Genomic DNA, 6,398 nt, shown 5'->3' with positions numbered 1-6,398 from the left:
AAAAAGAGAAAAAAACTTCAAATGAACAATCTAACAATGCAGCTTAAAAAACTAGAAAAGCAAGAGCAAACCAAACCCAAAATTTGTAGAAGAAAAGAAATAACAAAGATCAGAACGCAAATGAATAAAATGGAAACAAAAAAGATACAAAAGATCAATGAAACAAAAAGTTGGTTTTTCAAAAAGTTAAACAGGCCGGGTGCGGTGGCTCAAGCCTGTAATCCCAGCACTTTGGGAGGCCGAGGCGGGCGGATCACGAGGTCAGGAGATCGAGACCATCCTGGCTAACACGGTGAAACCCCGTCTCTACTAAAAATACAAAAAAAACTAGCCGGGCGCGGTGGCGGGCGCCTGTAGTCCCAGCTACTCGGAGGCTGAGGCGGGAGAATGGCGGGAACCCGGGAGGCGGAGCTTGCAGTGAGCCGAGATCCGGCCACTGCACTCCAGCCTAGGCGACACAGCGAGACTCCGTCTCAAAAAAAAAAAAAAAAGTTAAACAAAATTGAGACTGGTGAACAACACAGTCAAGATGGATAAAGGTGACCCCAAGAAACCGAAGAGCAGATGTCTGCTTATGCCTTTTTGTGTAGACGTGCAGAGAAGAACATAAACCGAAGAGCAGATGTCTGCTTATGCCTTTTTGTGTAGACGTGCAGAGAAGAACATAAAAAGAAAAACCTAGAGGTCCCTGTCAATTTTGCAGAATTTTCCAAGAAGTACTCTGAAGGGTGGAAGACAATGTATAGGAAAGAGAAGTCTAAATTTGATGAAATGGCAAAGGTGGATAAAGTTCACTATGATCGGGAAAAGAAGTATTATGGACCAGCTAAGGGAGGCAAGAAGAAAAAGGATCCTAATGCCCCCAAAATGCCACCATCTGGATTCTTCCTTTTCTGTTCAGAATTCTGCTCCAAGATCATATCCACAAACCCTGGCATCTCTATTGGAGACGTGGCAAAAAAAAGGCTGAGTGAGATGTAGAGTAGCTTAAATGACAGTGAAAAGCAGCCTTACATCACTCAGGAGGCAAAGCTGAAGGAGAAGCATGAGAAGGATGTTGCTGACTCTAAGTCGAAAAGAAAGTTTGATGGCGCAAAGTGTCCTGCTAAAGTTGCCCGGAAAAATGTGGAAGAGGAAGGTTAAGAAGACAAGGAGGGAGAAGAGGAAGAGAAGGAGGAGGATGAATTAAAAACAAACCAACAAACAAAAAATACCTGTTTATCTGTCTCCTTGTGAATACCTTAGAGTAGGGGAGGGCCGTGATTGACACATTTCTTATTTGAGAAGTGTCTGTTACCCTCATTAGGTTTAATTACAAAATTTGATCACGATCATATTGTAGTCTCTCAAAGTGCTCTAGAAATTGTCAGTGGTTTACATGAAGTGGCCATGGGTGTCCAGATCACCCTGAAACTGTATCAAAGTTGTACATATTTCCAAACATTTTTAAAATGAAAAGGCATGCTTGTGTTCTCCTCACTCTGTGCACTTTGCAGTTGGTGTGACAAGGCATTTAAAGATGTTTCTGGCATTTTTTTTTTAATTTGTAAGGGGATCTTAACTATATGGTAATTGGCTGGAAAACCTAAGTTATCAACCGTATATATCTATAGTTGGTAAAAAGAACAAAACAACCAGGACAAACTCTTGATGCTCTTTGCTTGGCGTTGAGGCTGTGGGGAAGATGCCTTTTGGAGGGGCCATAGCTCAGGGCGTGCACTGAGGCTGGACCTATTGACTCTGCAGTGGGCATCCATTTAGTTTCAGGTTGTATGGTTTCTATATATTGTGACATAGCATTTTGCTCTCCTCTTAGCTGTGGAAAAAGTGGGGTTCAGCTGGCATGAGAAGCTGTTTGTTTGTTTGTTTTTCCCGAGACAGAGTCTTGCTCTGTCACCCAGCCTGGAATACAGTGGCGCTATCTCTCGGCTCACTGCAACCTCCGCCTCCCAGGTTCAAGTGATTCTCCTGCCTCAGCTTCCAGAGTAGCTGGGACTGCTTTTTAAATAAACTGTAGAACTCTTCATTGTCAGCAAAGTGAAGAGCCACTGCATCAATGAAAGTTCAAGAGCTTTCTGTACTTAAACACGATTTGAAACTTTTTTTGTATGTTTAGAATGCTAAAGTGTTTTTGTAGTTAAATAAACAGTGTTACATTTAAAAAAAAGAAAGAAAGAAAGAGAGAAAAGTTAAACAAAACTGACAAATCTTTTTTTTTTTTTTTTTTGAGACGGAGTCTCGCTCTGTCGCCCAGGCTGGAGTGCAGTGGCCGGATCTCAGCTCACTGCAAGCTCCGCCTCCCGAGTTTATGCCATTCTCCTGCCTCAGCCTCCCAAGTAGCTGGGATTACAGGCGCCCGCCACCTCGCCCGGCTAGTTTTTTGTATTTTTTAGTAGAGACGGGGTTTCACCGTGTTAGCCAGGATGGTCTCGATCTCCTGACCTCGTGATCCGCCCGTCTCGGCCTCCCAAAGTGCTGGGATTACAGGCTTGAGCCACCGCGCCCGGCCAAAACTGACAAATCTTTAACCAGACTAAGAAAAAAAGAGAGAAGATACAAATAAATAAAATCAGAAATGAAAAAGGAGACATTACAACTGATACTTCAGAAATTCAAAGGATCATTAGTGGCTACAATAAGCAAGTATATGCCAATAAATTGGAAAATCTAGAATAAATGGACAAACTCCTAGATACACACAATCTACCAAGATTAAATTGGGAAGAAATTCAAAATCTGAACAGACCAATAACAAGTAACGAAATCAAAGCCATAATAAAAAGTCTCCCATTAACCCATTTATGCCGGAGGTTGCAAATTTTGTGTGTGTGAAAAATCAGACCTTGACGATGACCTTGAGCAGCAGGATATAAATAACTGCCACAAACATAGTGTTCCAATAATGGAACACTAGGCATAAATTGGTTGTTGAAGAAAAGCCTGGGACTTGACAGTTTCACTACTCAATTCTACCAAACACTTAAAGAACTAATACTAATCCTACTCAAAGTATTCATAAAAATAGAGGAGGAGGGAATACCTCCAAACTCATTCTACAAGGCCAGTATTACCCTGATACCAAAACCAGACACAGACACATCAAAAAAGGAAAAGTATAGGCCAATATCTGATGAATATTGATGCAAAACCCTCAGCAAAATACTAGTAAACCTAATTCAACAATACATTAGAAAAAAGTCATTCCTCATGACCAAGTGAGATTATCTCTGGGATGCAAGGATGGTTCAACATATGCAAATCAATCAATGTGATACATCATATCAACAAAATGAAGGATAAAAACCATATGATCAGCCTGCTGTGGTGGCTCATGCCTGTAATCCCTGCACTTTAGGAGGCTGAGGCAGGCAGATCACAAGGTCAGGAGATCGAGACCATCCTAGCTAATATGGTGAAACCCCGTCTCTACTAAAAATACAAAAAAATTAGCTGGGCATGCTGGTGGGCACCTGTAGTCCCAGCTACTCTGGAGGCTGAGTCAGGAGAATGGCATGAACCCGAGAGGTGGAGGTTGTAGTGAGCTGAGATTGCGCCACTGCACTCCAGCCTGGGCAACAGAGCAAGACTCTGTCTCAAAATAAACAAACAAACAAAACCATATGATCATCTCAATTGATGCTGAAAAAGCATTTGATAAAATTCAACATCTCTTCAGGATAAAAGCCCTCAGAAAACTGGGATAGAAGGAACATACCTCAACATAATAACAGCCGTATATGACAGACTCACAGCTAGTCTCATACTGAATGGGGAAAAACTGAAAGTCTTTCCTCTAAGATCTGGAACATGGTGGAGTACTATTCAGCTATTAAATAAGAATAAGATCCAGTCATATGCAACAACATGAATGGAACTGGAGATCATTATGTTAAGTGAAATAAGCTAGGCATAGAAGACAGACATCACATGTTCTCAGTTACTTGTGGAATCTAAAAATCAAACCGTGATGGCATTAGGTGGGGCAAGAAAAAAAAATTTAAATTTAAATCAAAATGATTGAACTCATGGACCCAGAGAGTAGAAAGGTAGTTACTGGAGATTGGGAAGGATAGTGGGAGACTGAGGGAAGTTGGAGATGGTTAATGCTACAAAATGTGAATAAGACCTACAACCTGATAGCACAAGAGGGTGACTATAGTCAATAATAAGTTAATTGTACATTTTAAAATAACTTAAAGAATGTAGCTGGATTGTTTGTAACTCAAAGAGTAAATGCTTGAGGGGATAGACACCCCCATGCCCCATGGTGTGTTTATTTCACATTACATGCCTGTATCAAAAGATCTCATGTACCCCATAAATGTAAACAGCTATTGTGTACCCACAAAAAAGATTTACATTTTTTTAAAAAGAAAACATTTTAAAAAGAACTATTGTAATCCTCTGCTAACAGATGGGGGTCGAACGCGGTGGCTCAGGCCTATAATCCCAGCACTTCGGGAGGCCGAGGCGGGTGGATCACCTGAAGTCAAAAGTTCGAGACCAGCCTGACCAACATGGTCAAACCCCATCTCTACTAAAAATATATAAAATTAGCCAGGCGTGGTGGCAGATGTCTGTAATCTTGGCTACTCGGGAGGCTGAGGCAGGAGAATTGCTTAAACCCAGGATGTGGAGGTTACAGTGAGCCGAGATTGCATCACTGCACTCTAGCCTGAGAAACAAAAGCTAAACTTCATCTCAAAACAAAAACAAACAAAAAAGGGGAAACTGAGTCCAGGCAAAGTGGTTCATGCCTGTAATCCCAGCACTTTGGGAAGCCTAGGCAGGAGGATCACTTGAAGCCAGGAATTTGAGGCCACCCTGGGCAACATAGTGAGACAGCCCTTCAAAAAACAAAAAAAAAATTAACAAGGCTAGTAGCCCTAGCTACTCAGAAGGCTAGGGTAGGAGGATCACTTGAGCCCAGGAGGTTGAGGCTGCAGTAAGCTACGATCATGCCAGTGCACTCCAGCCTGAATGACCGAGCAAGACTCCGTCCATAAAAACAAACAAAAACAGATGGGGAAATGAAGACACAGAGAGGTTAATTATCTTGCCACAGACACACAGCTAGTGAATGAGTGTGGCAGCAGTGATAATTTTCTTTCTATTCCATATGCTTTCCTTCATACCTACCCTCTTCCTGGGAGGCTGGGCTATGACTAGTTCTAGCCAATGAAATATGAACAGAAGTAATGTCTGTCACTTCCAAATTGAGGCAGTGAAAAGTCTCCAGGCACAATTCTCCAGTCTTTTCTTTCCCCTGGCATGGAACCTGTGGAGATGTGCAGGCAGTGCAGTTGCAAGATAATGGTGCCTCCAATCACCTAGATCCCTAAGTGACCGTGTGGAGCAGAGCCCCCACTGTCTTGCATGGGGCATGTGGCATGGGGGAGAAATAAATGGTTACTGTGTTAATCACAATTTTTAGGTTGTCTATCACCACAAGTCTACTAGCTTATCCTGACTAACACATTAGTGGAATTAAGGCTCAAACCCCGCTCTGTCTTAACTGTGGATTCTAAGGTTCAACCTTTAGAGCTTCTGGATATGTATCTCACCTAGTAATGGTCACAAATATCATCAGGACAAATCGGGCCTCTTCTCTCCTTCCCCAGTACCCTCAAGCATGGAAGGGATATATCTCATGGAGCCCTTGGGTATCTTTAAGCCTTTATTAGCATTCCTACTCTCTGTCCATTTGGTTCTGGTGAAGCCCATGACCCAGCATGGCCAATCAGAGAACTGAATCCTTCTAACCTCAGCAACCGGTCCCAAGACTGTAGTTGGTGCAGACAGGGCAAATCCCGGGACTTGTGTAGGATTTACCAGGAAAAGAAGGGCGGTCTCTTCTGCTTATCCTTAAGAAGGTATGAACTGATGGCCATTCTGCCACCCTGTGGGAACTAAACATGAAACCAATATAAGGTGAGCTAAAAGACCAAGAGTAGATAGAACCATTTGAACCACTGGATTTAGCTGTGTCTGAACCTAGCTCTACTCAGAAAAATCTGTTATTGATCAAGGCAGTCTGAATAGGACTTTTCTGTCACTTGCAACCAAAAGAATTCAGAGTGGTCTCCCACTGTACCTTCTGTCTGCTGTGTTCCAGATGGAGGCAGAAGAGAGACAGCTTGGCACCTGGGTAACCAGGAGCAGGGAGCACCATGCATAGTCACAGAGAAGTATGGAAGAGATGGTGGGCTTGGACACAGCAGGGCTGAGGTGCTGGCAGGGTGCCCACGTGGAGCTGCTCAGCAGGCTGGCAGGAAGTGTGTGTGCAAGTCTGGAGGCTGCAGGAGCCTCTGACCCAGACACAGGAGGTGGCAGCTGAGTGTGTGGGAGGACATGATATCATGAAGGGGTGACCAGAAAGAGGACAGAGAATGGAGGTC

At 43.1% G+C, this 6,398-nt stretch overlaps 1 pseudogene; it reads left to right on the top strand.

Annotated features, from left to right (window-relative positions):
* The first annotated feature begins 564 nt into the window (after positions 1 to 564).
* On the top strand, positions 565 to 1,236 carry LOC117064608 (annotated as a pseudogene).
* The last annotated feature ends 5,162 nt before the right edge of the window (positions 1,237 to 6,398 follow it).

Source organism: Trachypithecus francoisi, unplaced genomic scaffold (assembly GCF_009764315.1).
Source record: "Trachypithecus francoisi isolate TF-2019V2 unplaced genomic scaffold, Tfra_2.0 Contig01579, whole genome shotgun sequence".
NCBI classification, from domain to species: Eukaryota; Metazoa; Chordata; class Mammalia; order Primates; family Cercopithecidae; genus Trachypithecus; species Trachypithecus francoisi.
Note: the sequence above shows the minus strand (reverse complement) of the source record. Positions and strands in the feature narration are given on the sequence as shown.